At 28.2% G+C, this 18,006-nt stretch overlaps 1 long non-coding RNA gene across 3 annotated transcripts in view; it reads left to right on the top strand.

The window, feature by feature from the left end:
* LOC143238957 (uncharacterized) overlaps positions 1–11,941 on the top strand; it is a 45,627-nt gene extending 33,686 nt beyond the window's left edge. For all 3 annotated transcript variants that reach the window (XR_013020865.1, XR_013020859.1, XR_013020861.1), the window contains one exon: positions 11,444–11,941. This is a non-coding gene — a long non-coding RNA (uncharacterized LOC143238957). The remainder of the gene's footprint in view (positions 1–11,443) is intronic.
* The last annotated feature ends 6,065 nt before the right edge of the window (positions 11,942–18,006 follow it).

Here is an 18,006-nt window from a genome sequence, read left to right as displayed (position 1 = left end):
ATTATATATTCTTGTTATGTAGTGGGTTTAGACAAAATATTTATATTGTTGTTTATTATACATTCTTGTTATGTAGTGGGTTTAGACAAAATATTTATATTGTAGGTTATTATACATTCTTGTTATGTAGTGGGTTTAGATAAGATATTTATATTGTAGGTTATTATACATTCTTGTTATGTAGTGGGTTTAGACAAAATATTTATATTGTTGTTTTTTACACAATCTTGTAATGTAGTGGGTTTAGACAAAATATTTATATTGTTGTTTATTACACATTCTTGTAATGTAGTGGGTTTAGACAAAATATTTATATTGTAGGTTATTATACATTATTGTTATGCAGTGGGTTTAGACAAAATATTTATGTTGTTGTTTATTATATATTCTTGTTGTGTAGTGGGATTAGACAAAATATTTATATTGTAGGTTATTATATATTCTTGTTATGTAGTGGGTTTAGACAAAATATTTATATTGTAGGTTATTATATATTCTTGTTATGTAGTGGGTTTAGACAAAATATTTATATTGTAGGTTATTATATATTCTTGTTATGTAGTGGGTTTAGACAAAATATTTATATTGTAGGTTTTTATATATTCTTGTTATGTAGTGGGTTTAGACAAAATATTTATATTGTTGTTTATTATACATTCTTGTTATGTAGTGGGTTCAGACAAAATATTTATATTGTTGTTTATTATACATTCTTGTTATGTAGTGGGTTCAGACAAAATATTTATATTGTTGTTTATTACACATTCTTGTTATGTAGTGGGTTCAGACAAAATATTTATATTGTTGTTTATTACACATTCTTGTAATGTAGTAGGTTTAGACAAAATATTTATATTGTAGGTTATTATACATTCTTGTTATATAGTGGGTTTAGACAAAATATTTATATTGTTGTTTATTACACATTCTTGTTATGTAGTAGGTTTAGACAAAATATTTATATTGTTGTTAATTATACATTCTTGTTATGTAGTGGGTTTAGACAAAATATTTATATTGTAGGTTATTATATATTCTTGTTATGTAGTGGGTTTAGACAAAATATTTATATTGTTGTTTATTATACATTCTTGTTATGTAGTGGGTTTAGATAAGATATTTATATTGTAGGTTATTATACATTCTTGTTATGTAGTGGGTTTAGATAAGATATTTATATTGTAGGTTATTATACATTCTTGTTATGTAGTGGGTTTAGACAAAATATTTATATTGTTGTTTTTTACACAATCTTGTAATGTAGTGGGTTTAGACAAAATATTTATATTGTTGTTTATTACACATTCTTGTAATGTAGTGGGTTTAGACAAAATATTTATATTGTAGGTTATTATACATTCATGTTATGTAGTGGGTTTAGACAAAATATTTATGTTGTTGTTTATTATATATTCTTGTTGTGTAGTGGGATTAGACAAAACATTTATATTGTAGGTTATTATATATTCTTGTTATGTAGTGGGTTTAGACAAAATATTTATATTGTAGGTTATTATATATTCTTGTTATGTAGTGGGTTTAGACAAAATATTTATATTGTAGGTTTTTATATATTCTTGTTATGTAGTGGGTTTAGACAAAATATTTATATTGTTGTTTATTACACATTCTTGTTATGTAGTGGGTTCAGACAAAATATTTATATTGTTGTTTATTATACATTCTTGTTATGTAGTGGGTTCAGACAAAATATTTATATTGTTGTTTATTACACATTCTTGTTATGTAGTGGGTTCAGACAAAATATTTATATTGTTGTTTATTACACATTCTTGTAATGTAGTAGGTTTAGACAAAATATTTATATTGTAGGTTATTATACATTCTTGTTATATAGTGGGTTTAGACAAAATATTTATATTGTTGTTTATTACACATTCTTGTTATGTAGTAGGTTTAGACAAAATATTTATATTGTTGTTAATTATACATTCTTGTTATGTAGTGGGTTTTAGACAAAATATTTATATTGTTGTTTATTATACATTCTTGTTATGTAGTGGGTTTAGACAAAATATTTATATTGTTGTTTATTACACATTCTTGTTATGTAGTGGGTTCAGACAAAATATTTATATTGTTGTTTATTACACATTCTTGTTATGTAGTGGGTTTAGACAAAATATTTATATTGTTGTTTATTACACATTCTTGTTATGTAGTGGGTTCAGACAAAATATTTATATTGTTGTTTATTACACATTCTTGTTATGTAGTGGGTTCAGACAAAATATTTATATTGTTGTTTATTACACATTCTTGTTATGTAGTGGGTTCAGACAAAATATTTATATTGTTGTTTATTACACATTCTTGTTATGTAGTGGGTTCAGACAAAATATTTATATTGTTGTTTATTACACATTCTTGTTATGTAGTGGGTTCAGACAAAATATTTATATTGTTGTTTATTACACATTCTTGTTGTGTAGTGGGTTTAGACAAAATATTTATATTGTAGGTTATTATACATTCTTGTTATGTAGTGGGTTTAGACAAAATATTTATATTGTAGGTTATTATATATTCTTGTTGTGTAGTGGGTTTAGACAAAATATTTATATTGTTGTTTTTTACACAATCTTGTAATGTAGTGGGTTTAGACAAAATATTTATATTGTTGTTTATTACACATTCTTGTAATGTAGTGGGTTTAGACAAAATATTTATATTGTAGGTTATTATACATTCTTGTTATGTAGTGGGTTTAGACAAAATATTTATATTGTAGGTTATTATATATTCTTGTTATGTAGTGGGTTTAGACAAAATATTTATATTGTTGTTTATTATACATTCTTGTTATGTAGTGGGTTTAGACAAAATATTTATATTGTAGGTTATTATACATTCTTGTTATGTAGTGGGTTTAGATAAGATATTTATATTGTAGGTTATTATACATTCTTGTTATGTAGTGGGTTTAGACAAAATATTTATATTGTTGTTTTTTACACAATCTTGTAATGTAGTGGGTTTAGACAAAATATTTATATTGTTGTTTATTACACATTCTTGTAATGTAGTGGGTTTAGACAAAATATTTATATTGTAGGTTATTATACATTCTTGTTATGTAGTGGGTTTAGACAAAATATTTATGTTGTTGTTTATTATATATTCTTGTTGTGTAGTGGGATTAGACAAAATATTTATATTGTAGGTTATTATATATTCTTGTTATGTAGTGGGTTTAGACAAAAATATTTATATTGTAGGTTATTATATATTCTTGTTATGTAGTGGGTTTAGACAAAATATTTATATTGTAGGTTATTATATATTCTTGTTATGTAGTGGGTTTAGACAAAAATATTTATATTGTAGGTTTTATATATTCTTGTTATGTAGTGGGTTTAGACAAAATATTTATATTGTTGTTTATTACACATTCTTGTTATGTAGTGGGTTCAGACAAAATATTTATATTGTTGTTTATTATACATTCTTGTTATGTAGTGGGTTCAGACAAAATATTTATATTGTTGTTTATTACACATTCTTGTTATGTAGTGGGTTCAGACAAAATATTTATATTGTTGTTTATTACACATTCTTGTAATGTAGTAGGTTTAGACAAAATATTTATATTGTAGGTTATTATACATTCTTGTTATATAGTGGGTTTAGACAAAATATTTATATTGTTGTTTATTACACATTCTTGTTATGTAGTAGGTTTAGACAAAATATTTATATTGTTGTTAATTATACATTCTTGTTATGTAGTGGGTTTAGACAAAATATTTATATTGTTGTTTATTATACATTCTTGTTATGTAGTGGGTTTAGACAAAATATTTATATTGTTGTTTATTACACATTCTTGTTATGTAGTGGGTTCAGACAAAATATTTATATTGTTGTTTATTACACATTCTTGTTATGTAGTGGGTTTAGACAAAATATTTATATTGTTGTTTATTACACATTCTTGTTATGTAGTGGGTTCAGACAAAATATTTATATTGTTGTTTATTACACATTCTTGTTATGTAGTGGGTTCAGACAAAATATTTATATTGTTGTTTATTACACATTCTTGTTATGTAGTGGGTTCAGACAAAAATATTTATATTGTTGTTTATTACACATTCTTGTTATGTAGTGGGTTCAGACAAAATATTTATATTGTTGTTTATTACACATTCTTGTTATGTAGTGGGTTCAGACAAAATATTTATATTGTTGTTTATTACACATTCTTGTTGTGTAGTGGGTTTAGACAAAATATTTATATTGTAGGTTATTATACATTCTTGTTATGTAGTGGGTTTAGACAAAATATTTATATTGTAGGTTATTATATATTCTTGTTGTGTAGTGGGTTTAGACAAAATATTTATATTGTTGTTTTTTACACAATCTTGTAATGTAGTGGGTTTAGACAAAATATTTATATTGTTGTTTATTACACATTCTTGTAATGTAGTGGGTTTAGACAAAATATTTATATTGTAGGTTATTATACATTCTTGTTATGTAGTGGGTTTAGACAAAATATTTATGTTGTTGTTTATTATATATTCTTGTTGTGTAGTGGGATTAGACAAAATATTTATATTGTAGGTTATTATATATTCTTGTTATGTAGTGGGTTTAGACAAAATATTTATATTGTAGGTTATTATATATTCTTGTTATGTAGTGGGTTCAGACAAAATATTTACATTGTTGTTTATTACACATTCTTGTTATGTAGTGGGTTCAGACAAAATATTTATATTGTTGTTTATTACACATTCTTGTTATGTAGTGGGTTCAGACAAAATATTTATATTGTTGTTTATTACACATTCTTGTTATGTAGTGGGTTCAGACAAAATATTTATATTGTTGTTTATTACACATTCTTGTTATGTAGTGGGTTCAGACAAAATATTTATATTGTTGTTTATTATACATTCTTGTTATGTAGTGGGTTTAGACAAAATATTTATATTGTTGTTTATTATACATTCTTGTTATGTAGTGGGTTTAGACAAAATATTTATATTGTTGTTTATTATACATTCTTGTTATGTAGTGGGTTCAGACAAAATATTTATATTGTTTATTACACATTCTTGTTATGTAGTGGGTTCAGACAAAATATTTATATTGTTGTTTATTACACATTCTTGTAATGTAGTGGGTTCAGACAAAATATTTATATTGTTTATTACACATTCTTGTTATGTAGTGGGTTCAGACAAAATATTTATATTGTTGTTTATTACACATTCTTGTAATGTAGTGGGTTTAGACAAAATATTTATATTGTAGGTTATTATATATTCTTGTTATGCGATCGGTTTTGCGAAAAAAAATCAGTGTCGCGCATGTCACTATTTTGTAAACCGTTTTTCTGTTTTGAAGGTGAGTTGTATATGAAAGGCTGTCTCTTCCGTTATGTCGTTCATTCAATCGTGTCTATTCCTTCAGCCACGAATCATAACGTATTAAATAAGCGATTTGCATTACAAATAAAAACGCAAGAAAAACTGCGAAATTTTTTACAAACTTGTTTAATATTACATAATTTTCCCAAAAGACAAAGATACACATAAGATAATAGTTTCCTCAATATGACGATACATCTTCCAAAGCGCGTGTTCTCTCCACACTCCTACATTCCACGGTAGTTTGAGAGCTTATAAGGCTAAAGTCGAGATTCGATACCAGCGATAGGCAAAGCATAGATATCTCATTTTGTAGCTTTTTTTTGTTTTCAACAAACAAACAAGTTTTGGGGTGAGTACAAGTCATGACGCTTGTAACTTTGTTGAGGAAAATTATGATTAGTTTTCGAAAAGCTGAATTTAAAACGTTGGTTTTAATTTTTTTTTCTGACCTGTAGTCGTAAACTTAATTACCAGTTAGCTCACAAAATGTTTTCTAAGTTACTTCCAATATGTCATGATACAATATTTTTGTGAATAGTAGGGGAATTATTAGGGTGTGATTTTATAGAACCTCAACATTACGAAGGACTTCTCCTCTTCTGAGTCCTTTACTATAAAATAAACATCCTGAGCACAGCAGAGAATAATCGTTGGATAATGTGTTTTGTGAAAGGGGTTAGTGGTTTATGCAACCCGAATGCTATATATCGCCTCGCACTGTAACGCGTTGTGGGTTGTCTGCTAGATGCCATACAACAGAAATACTCTTGCCGTGATGAGTTTCGATCAGTCGATTAACATATCTTCCCTTAGCTATGTACAGTAATTGATACAAATGGGGATGCCATATAGAAAACCTGGCATTGTATCTGATATGCTTGAAAGAAATTATGCTTTTAATGGAATAATAGAGCCCGCTTTCAATATAATATGGGATCCAAGTTCCGCCGTCATCCGTATCTGCATTCTTAATCTAAGTTACTCCAAAATTACTGCATGCTTTAATAATAGTGATAATTACGTAGCACAATTTTGCCTTTCTTTATTAGCGAGATAAATTTTAGGTGAAATTACCAGTAAACACACAAAACACGTGTGTTTTTTTTTTGCTTTTTTGACATTTATTTAGCTACAAATTTTCAGAAGAATGCAGCTAGGATAATTTTCGTACAATACTTCTAGCCAAAATAACTTAGCTAATTCAGCTATATATATATATACACATTAAATTTTCAACACATGTCTTCATGTATGTATATTACACACGAACATTTTTGTAATTTTACCTGAAATAGTTTTCGTATAGAATTATGATAAGTCAATAAAATGAATATATATACAAAACTTACTAATACAGGGTGTTCGGAAAGTCGCTGTGCAGTTTTGTTTGTTAATAAATACATAAGTGCACAGTGACTTTCCGAACACCCCTGTACATATATATGTATTATCTTTCGATTTGGGACATCCTATGTTGATATATTTATAAACTTTTATTTGTGTAATCGAAATTTGGGCTGGAGGGTTTTCTCCCAGTGTCAGTAAATGTTTTTTTTTTTCAAATATATTTTGGGTTTTATTTCTAGTTAACAAAATGGCTTACTTCTCTCAAAGTGTGTTGTTTTTAACATTTATTTTTGCTCAACATAAGTGTGAGTTATTTTAAAGAAACGTTTGTTTTTTGTACTTTTTAATCTGCTTAATACTAAGGATAAACTGAATGAATTAAAATAACAGGTTTACACTAATTCATTAAATGTCACTCTTTGCTTCATGAAAAACTATTTGTTTTATAGAAACACAATTTTGCCACAAATCGACTAACAACCTTTTGATCGAACTGTAGGGTGTGCAAGACAAAGTATTAAAAGTTATGTTTCCCTTTCTTTTCTATTATGTTATCCTATGATTATCTTGAAGGTCAAAATATTTTCTCATGGTGAAAAGTCGCGTTTTTCAAACAGTTATTTTGCATTGACTGAAGAACATTCATTTAACATAGCTGATGTAGCTTTGATATATTAACTTTTTACCATAAGTTTAAAAGATTTATTCTTATTTCTATTAATAATATTATACTCGTTTATTAAATTATTTATATAATAATAATATTATTTTTAGTACTCGCTTCAACAATTTGGGAATTGAAGTAATATTACCGCCTTAAGCTGAATTAAATAATAAATTAATTATAATGTTTTTATTTTGATAATATATTTCTTTTGTTAAAGATATATTTATATTATTATACGAACGTTGTGTGTGTAAATCAAACACAACAAAATATATTAACATATATTAATGGAATAGCAGATATCGAAATGAATTAGTACACTTAACTTACGTTTTTAAAAAGATTTTTAAATAAATATAATTTTCAAGTTTTATGAAGCTGTTATGAGAAAAGATGTGAAATAATTAAACCAAACACGAAGAACATACAAATGTAAAAGTGAAGTCGCAGACGTAAAGAAAATAACTTGTGTTATAAGTCTGGTATGTTTCAATTAAAAAATGTTTTAATTAAAGAAAATAAGTTGTGTTATACGTCTAGTATGTTTTAATTAAAGAAAATAAGTTGTGTTATACGTTTTACCAGTAATAATGGAATCTTAAGAAATTGAATAGTCAAATACCAAGTTTATTGTTAGAAGATAAATTAATGTATATTCGAAATAATTCATACTGCATGTATTGACTGTTATAAGAAAGACGAACCTTGTTGGGTTATACTCATCTATATATTTTAACCAGTCATTGTTAAGAGAAGTTCGATTATTAAAGTTATGGCATGGCCTAGCGTGTTAAGGCGTGCGACTCATAATCTGAGGGTCGCGGGTTCACATCCCCGTCGCGCTAAACATGCTCGCTACGGAGGGCTAGCGCAGATAGCCCTCGAGTAGCTTTGCACGAAATTAAAAAAAATCTATATCGAATCGTATAAATAATTTCACTTTCAAACAACGAATTGTTTTTAAATCATCAAATTAAAAGGGTTTTAATTAAAAACACTTAATATGAAAAAAACATTTGATATATTTTTCTTATTCTAACATTATTCTATTTTCGAAGACATAAAATTTAAATTTCTAAATCAGGTTATTTCTTTGTTTTATTTTTTCAGAACATTGGGCTATCTGCTGTGTTCACCGCGGGGAAATTGAAATTTTATCATTATTCTACAGGAAGATAAATCAGACTACATAAGGAAAAATGACGTATTAAGAAAGCCAACTAAAAACTGCGTTTCTTTATCCATTGTGTACTTTTGTGTTTGGCTGCAAAGAAACAACAAAATTTAAGGGGACCGTAAACTAGTTTATATAAAAAAAAAGAATAAAATTAACAGTAATAGCATATGATGAAACTACTGTCTAAGCCAATTTAGGCACAGCGTGGCCAGATGGTTAAGGCGCCCGACTCGTAATCTGAGGGTTGCGGGTTCGAATTCATGTCGCACGAAACATGCTCGCCCCTTTCAGCCGTGGGGACGTTATAATATGATGGTCAATCCCACTATTCGTTGGTAAAAGAGTAGCCCAAGAGTTGGCGGTGGGTGGTGATGACTAACTGCCTTCCCTCTAGTCTTACACTGCAAAATTAGGGACGGCTAGCGCAGATAGCCCTCGTGTAGCTTTGCGCGAAATTCAAAAACAAACAAACAGCCTATTTAAAAAAACACACAATAAAAAACATTACTCTAAGATGTTCGTAAGGGATGATTAGGGAAATTTTACTTCTTTAGGCCTAGCCATCACAATTAGAATTTCATATACACAATCACATTGGATAAAATATGAAAATTGCCTTTTATTCCCGATAAATAGTTTCTAAATACTAAACATTGTATTTTAAATCAAAATGTCATAAACATCATTAAACATATGCAATTACTTATTGGACAAAATAGAATTATATTTGTATATTTATTTAAGAGAGCCAATATAAATAAATAACTGGTGTTTAACTCACCCTACGTGAGACTACTAAACAATATCTCTATATGAAATATTTATTTGTTTATCTTGTGTTTAAGGTGATATTGTTGGAAAGAAACAACATTATAACAAGACTAGTTAATTATTGTGCCACACAACATAAGTACAACAATATATAGTAAAGTTTAAGTAGTTTAAGTTCAAGAATCCTTCTTGGACTAGTGAAACTAATGCTGTTCATATAATCTCTTGTTTGCCTGTTAGTGAAGAAGTTTATATCACTAACTGTTAATGTAATCTAACGACACCGATATGAAAACACAAAACTTGTGAAGTAAACTAAATCTTTTGTGGCTAAGACTTAAATAGATGACTGACTAAACACGACAGAGTAACTGACTAAACACGACAGAGTAACTCGATAAGACAATAAGTTCGTCTTCTTGCTTAATGAGGGAGAGACTAACACGTGGCTTGTTATATGTAGAGTAACACGTGGCTTGTTATATGTAGAGTAACACGTGGCTTGTTATATGTAGAATAACACGTGGCTTGTAATGTGTAGAATAACACGTGGCTTGCAATGTGTAGAATAACACGTGGCTTGTTATATGTAGAGTAACACGTGGCTTGTTATATGTAGAGTAACACGTGGCTTGTTATATGTAGAATAACACGTGGCTTGTTATATGTAGAATAACACGTGGCTTGTAATATGTAGAATAACACGTGGCTTGTAATGTGTAGAATAACACGTGGCTTGTTATATGTAGAGTAACAGGTGGCTTGTTATATGTAGAATAACACGTGGCTTGTTATATGTAGAATAACACGTGGCTTGTAATATGTCATAAATGTCAAGAGGATATAAATATGTTAGTATCTGGTAACATTGTATGGATAACTGTTTTCTTCACAGCGGTACTTCTAGCGAAACAACGACATCAGTTATTACAAGTTTATACAATCAACTCTTCTGAGAACGGAACTAATAATTCTTTTCTAAAGTAATAGCTTGCTTACTTGAACTTTAAGAAGATTAGTTAAGGTCTTTCCGTCAAGTTTGATCCGTTAAACTATCTCGGGTTTTCTGTAAAGTACAATTTTGCTTTGAGTTCGTTAGTAAAATTACATCGAACTCACTGCAAATGTCGGAAATGATATATTATTGAGTTGTCATCTGAAATTAGTTAATGACATCTTTATTCACGCATGTTTGCCTTCGACAGTAGTTTTAGCATTTTAGCCCCTTGAGGAAACATTTATACAAAATCCGGAATCACAATAACATCTGTATATAGAAAGCAGACATGTTATGAATGGTCGTGGTAAGACAAGATATAATGTAAGTGAACAGAAGATGTTAAAATAGTCATTCTGTCATTGAAACACTGAATGATCTGATATCTGAAACCGCGCCCTAGTGGTACAGCGGTATCTTTGGAACTTACAACGCTAGAATACAGGTTTCGATTCCCGTAGTGGGCAGAACACGGATAACCCATGATGCTGCTTTCTACTTAACTTCAAACAATCTAAAACCGCATATTTTAATGGTTCCAAAGTGGTAAGAAAGTGAAATATTTTGACAGACGAAATCAGTGATTCGATATGAAATGATTTCTACAGAATACGTGTTAGGCACACAGACAGACACTCATAATCTTCAATAAGATGGCGAAAAATAAAACTAGCATTTTTTTAAAATGGTTTTACGTTGCAAGAATTTTATAAAAAATGAATGCTTTGTTATATAGATATATAGGTCGAACTGTGTAATCTATTCTGAGTTAATTTTCTTGGAGTCACGAGGATAAATTTATATCCTAGATACGATCTAGTACATTGTCCATTTTTATATCTCAAATGTAAACAATGAAAAATTAGAATTATTACACTAACAACTAATCCTATAACTGTCAAATAAGATTATTAGAATTAAACGTTTTGAAGTTGTTTTCGATATCATATAATTAACGACGTTTTTGCGGCCATAATATAACTCTTTCTTCGTAATGAAGATTAGAATTATGTATTTGCGGCTGAATATACAGCTCAACACGTTTTATTTATATCTTATTTTTCTTTTCTTTATTTCAGATCAGGTAAATTTGTACTTTATACCATGCAGTCCAAGGATGTTAAAAGTCAAGTTAAAACAGAAGAATGTACAAGAATACTTGAAGAACAAACTGGAAACTGGTGACGGTCAGGAAACTGAGTTTGAATAGTACCCTCAAACACCTATAACACAAAGTAACAACCCTTGCGATTCTAAAACAGTATTTTTGTATATATATATATATATACTCGAAACAGGTAAAACAAAGAATTTTGCGAATTGGTAACAGCAGACTGACAATATGTTAGTTCTGAGAAAAGCCTACATGGTAACTTGAACCAGGTATATGTTTAGTATCTTAGACTTATGATTAGTAAAGACAGGTTGGTGTACAGAGTTGTATAGGTTATTTTATTTAAAGTACACGTTTCTAATTGTTTATCGATTAAAACGTAAGAAGTGTGTTTACAAAGAAAATGGATTTTTGTAGCCAGAAATAAATTTGTTTGTAAATAAAAGACGTGAAGTATTTGATACCAAAATACTGAGAATGTTTCGTGTTTTTTTTTTTTTACTTGAGAGCACTTTTTATTCATTCCAGTGGTTTCTGTTTGATTTTACTTGTTGTAGTTTCCAAAACGTATTTAGCGTATTTTAAATTACTTATTTATATTCCAACTTCTCATGATTATCAGAACCTCTACTTAAAGCCAGTTTCGGTAACAATAAACAGCAAGTCACAAGCACACAAGCTAGACGAAGACACTCGAATATTAAATTTGAACTTAAATGGAGATAATTTAATAATTTATCCTAGCAAATAAGACTGCTGTTTTTATATTATTATATTAATATGACTGCTGTAGTTATATTACTATATTAATATGACTGCTGTGTTTATATTATTATATTAATATGACTGCTGTGTTTATATTATTATATTAATATGACTGCTGTAGTTATATTATTATATTAATATGACTGCTGTTTTTATATTATTATATTGATATGACTGCTGTAGTTATATTATCATATCAATAAGACTGCTGTTTTTATATTATTATATTGATAAGACTGCTGTATTTATATTATTATATCAATAAGACTGCTGTTTTTATATTATTATATTGATAAGACTGCTGTATTTATATTATTATATCAATAAGACTGCTGTTTTTATATTATTATATTGATATGACTGCTGTATTTATATTATTATATCAATAAGACTGCTGTTTTATATTATTATATTGATAAGACTGCTGTATTTATATTATTATATCAATAAGACTGCTGTTTTTTATATTATTATATTGATAAGACTGCTGTATTTATATATTATTATATCAATAAGACTGCTGTTTTATATATTATTATATTAATATGACTGCTGTTTTTTATATTATTATATTGATAAGACTGCTGTAGTTATATTATTATATTAATATTACTGCTGTTTTTATATTATTATATTGATATGACTGCTGTATTTATATTATTATATCAATAAGACTGCTGTTTTTATATTATTATATTGATATGACTGCTGTATTTATATTATTATATCAATAAGACTGCTGTTTTTTATAATATTATATTAATATGACTGCTGTTTTATATTATTATATTGATATGACTGCTGTATTTATATTATTATATCAATAAGACTGCTGTATTTATATTATTATATCAATAAGACTGCTGTTTTTATATTATTATATTGATATGACTGCTGTATTTATATTATTATATCAATAAGACTGCTGTTTTATATTATTATATTGATATGACTGCTGTATTTATATTATTATATCAATAAGACTGCTGTTTTTTATATTATTATATTGATAAGACTGCTGTATTTATATTATTATATCAATAAGACTGCTGTTTTTATATTATTATATTAATATGACTGCTGTTTTTATATTATTATATTGATAAGACTGCTGTAGTTATATTATTATATTAATATTACTGCTGTTTTATATTATTATATTGATATGACTGCTGTATTTATATTATTATATCAATAAGACTGCTGTTTTTATATTATTATATTAATATTACTGCTGTATTTATATTATTATATTAATAAGACTGCTGTATTTATATTATTATATTAATAAGACTGCTGTATTTATATTATTATATTAATAAGACTGCTGTATTTATATTATATTAATATGACTGCTGTATTTATATTATTATATCAATAAGACTGCTGTTTTTATATTATTATATTGATATGACTGCTGTATTTATATTATTATATCAATAAGACTGCTGTTTTTATATTATTATATTGATAAGACTGCTGTAGTTATATTATTATATTAATATTACTGCTGTATTTATATTATTATATCAATAAGACTGATATAGTTTTATTATTGTGTTAATATGACTGCTGTATTTATATTATCATATTAATAGGACTTCTGTATTTATATTAATAAAACTGCTGTATTTGATACTTTCTACGTCACTAACTAAAAGGTGTTGATAAACAACGTATTTTTATAGCGTTTATAACAATAAGATAGAAACGTTGTCTACATCTTAGAACAATATATCAGAAATATAATTTAAAATATAGTGTGCGTGGAGGGGGGTGTTTCCTAATAGCAAAGCCGTATCGTGCTATCTGCTGAGTCTGCCGAGAGGAATCGGACACCTGATTTTAGCGCTGTAAATCCGTAGACCTACCGTTGTATTAGCCAGGGACTTAAAATGTAGACATACAAAAATGTTCAGTTGTTAAAAAATATCCCCGGTGGTTTAAATACCATACACTCTGATAGTTCCAGATACTTGAACATTACTGCCAATCAGAAATAAACCTAAACATGATAAAAGATGGACAATTTCGTGACTGTAACATGTTCACACTTTATTATGTCTAAAGTAACTTAAGCTTACACCGTATTATTGAATAAAAACACAATATTCAGAGGTTCATTAGAATTACTGGGACTTACGTTTTGCTCGAATAATGTTGACGTAGCATCTATTGTATTTAACAATGGTAGTGTGGTATCTGAGATATTAAACAATAGTGGCGTACCATCAAATATATGTAACAGTAATGGTGTAGCACCCACTCTGAATATGAAAATAATGGTGTATTATCCGAGGTATATGTAACAGTAATGTATTATAATTATTCGTCTAATAACGCATATACACACAATTCATTGCTTTATACTATCTTTCAGTTTTTGGATGTACGTGTGTTAAATGAACAATAACAGTGCACACATTTCTAATTCGAAATGTCCACATAAACAAAGTGATTTCATTCATCACAGGTACATTACCCTTTATTTTGTTACATTTTAACACACTTTACAGACTTTCCCCCTGTTTTCACGTTCATAAACTCCACATGTGTAAACCAGAGAAAGATGCTGTTTTCTTCCCCCTTTTGCTTTGCATCCTTCAGATGAAAACAAAATTCACTTCATGCGATTATGTTTTATGTTCTTTATTTATTAAAATGTTTTACGTCCATATTTCATTGAAAAGGGTGTTTCCATTGATATAACGGACTTACAGTGCTAGAAACCAGGCTTCGATACGTCTGGTGGGCAGAACACGGATAGCCCACAGTGTAGTTTTGTGCTTAACTTACAAACAAAATCGTTAAAAAAAAAAAATAATTAGGTAGAAACAAAAGGAGGTCTGTTTAATGAGGTTCTGTGCTGAACCGAGTTTCGTTTTGAAGAAGAAACAATTACAGGTTCTTACCAATCACCGGAAACAAGTAACATAATTTGATCTTGGAAGACAAAGAACGTCTAAAAATCTATGATAAATTATTCAGTAGCTTCGTAGCGCACGTAACCAAGACTTTGGGCTTTTCTTAATATTATTTTTTTTTAACATACGACTACGTTAAACAAATATTAGCAGGGTCTGTGCTGGTTTTTCTGAGTCGAAACCTAAAAAAAATATTACAGTTTCCTGAAACGGTAATAATATGTGGACAAACAATGATTTTGGTTAACGAAACATGTTATGCTAATATAACAATAGGTAGGTAAACAACGATTTTGGTTAACGAAACATGTTATGCTAATATAACAATAGGTAGGTAAACAACAATTTTGGTTAACGAAACATGTTATGCTAATATAACAATAGGTAGGTAAACAACGATTTTGGTTGACGAAACATATCACGCTAATATAACAATAGGTAGGTAACAAACGATTTTGGTTAACGAAACATGTTATGCCAATATAACAATAGGTAGGTAAACAACGATTTTGGTTAACGAAACATGTTATGCTAATATAACAATAGTTAGGTAAACAACGATTTTGGTTAACGAAACATGTTATGCTAATATAACAATAGGTAGGTAAACAACGATTTTGGTTAACGAAACATGTTATGCTAATATAACAATAGTTAGGTAAACAACGATTTTGGTTAACGAAACATGTTATGCTAATATAACAATAGGTAGGTAAACAACGATTTTGGTTAACGAAACATGTTATGCTAATATAACAATAGGTAGGTAAACAACGATTTTGGTTAACGAAACATGTTATGCTAATATAACAATAGGTAGGTAAACAACGATTTTGGTTAACGAAACATGTTATGTAATATAACAATAGGTAGGTAAACAACGATTTTGGTTAACGAGACATATCATGCTAATATAACAATTTTGGGTAAGTACAGTATGCTAACATAGTAATAGATAGGCAAACAATAAGTTATTAGTCTAATGAAAGGTTAGTGATGACGAAACGTACTACACGTTTCCATAGAACATCAGTTTGTCTTCTTGAGATCTGATAAAGGAAACAGATCAATCATCTGTCGAAACTTATTTCACCATCAATAATATTTTCCTTATTTTCCTACCTATAATGTGTTTCCTTATTTAAGTATCTTGAAATGGTTTTCCATTTTCTGGTTGTATTTTCTGATAAAACAAAATATTGGACCTTGCAGGTTTAAAATATTTGGTCTTTCAATCTATTCGCTTCCACTATATCTATATATATCATCTAGCTAGATGGATATCAAACTTTGATATTATTATTAGTTTTAAACAGTATTTAGAATTAACTTATAGTTTACTCTTGTTGACTTGGCTAGCAGCTTGAAGCCATAGCTTCTTTGAACTAATAAATTATTCGTTAAATAACTGGAGACATCAGTGAATTTCGTTGTATTAGAATCTTCAAAATGTGATATTAAAATTCAGAATATATTACTGTTTCAAAGCGGCCTCTGTATATATCTTCAAAGGTTTATTAGCGGCCTATGACCATACCAGCCCAACGAGATACGAGACACAAATAATAATAATAAACCATTCAACTACACGTTGTGCCGCTTACGTATCCATTACCAAAACCTGCCAACCAGAGAATTCTAAATACTCAACTGCCATAACACTGGACCTTCACGTACACGAAATTTATGTGAAAAGTTGGGACTTAATTTTCTAACAATTTCCAGCACAAAGCAGTAAAGGATACACAGATAATTACAAAATATGAAAGAGCATGGAAACGTCCATTAACACACAATTAATTATTTCATTAACAGCGATTTTCACTTATTTCATACATGTCAATAAGTCGCTATTATTAAACATTAATGAAAAGCTGTTGTTATTTAGAAGATTTTTTTTTGTAAAAAAGATGTAGTTGCTATGGCTAATGCCTGTTCTTTTATAGTTATAATTCGAATTGTAGGATATTTAATTGTACGATTTTCCAAGTGTTTTAAATTATTCACTTTTTATTAACAACAACTTTCTATCAAAGGAATTTACGTAATTAGATCGAAGCTTAAAAGAATTAAACTCTCAGTACAGCTAGTTAAACACACTATTTTTATATATATTTTTTTTAATTATAGAGGTTAAAATGCATTGTTTCGTCGGAGAGGTGTCTTTGATATTAAGAGTATGTTTATTATACGAACACATCAAGTTTCACGTTTTCTCTAGCTCGTTATGCTTCTTGGATATGCTTACAAAAACATAAATATAAAATAATGTGTTATGGATGCAACTTATTATGGCGTATCATTGTTACTTATACACTGTCCATCAGTTGCCAGTCAAGTGAACTGAAGTCTGTGTTTACGTCTTTTTGAAAGCTTTATCGCTTCAAGAAAATGTTAAACTATATTACATACTTTCACACAGGACTTTTCCTATCTCATCTACAAAGCAAGCTGTAAATGTTTAAACTCTATAAAAACAACAGATTAAATATACTGAATGCAAGATCAATAGAAATAAGTTAAAGCTAATTGGTTGTGAAAACATTACTTTTTTCTATAAAATATTTTTATAAATATTAGCAACATTCACTTATGGACATTGTCTGGTGTATCATTAGTTCCAGGCAGCATTCTATTACTGTGAAGAACATGGGTTAGTAGTTGTACGTGACATTCCATTACTGAGAAGAACATGTGTTAGTAGTTGTACGTGACATTCCATTACTGAGAAGAACATGTGTTAGTAGTTGTACGTGACATTCTATTACTGAGAAGAACATGTATCAGTTGTTGTGTGTAACATTCTATTACTGAGAAGAACATGTGTTAGTAGTTGTAC

Source organism: Tachypleus tridentatus, chromosome 2 (assembly GCF_004210375.1).
Source record: "Tachypleus tridentatus isolate NWPU-2018 chromosome 2, ASM421037v1, whole genome shotgun sequence".
Classification (NCBI taxonomy): Eukaryota; Metazoa; Arthropoda; class Merostomata; order Xiphosura; family Limulidae; genus Tachypleus; species Tachypleus tridentatus.
The sequence above is the reverse complement of the archived record's forward strand: the minus strand, read 5'-3'. Positions and strand labels throughout refer to the sequence as shown.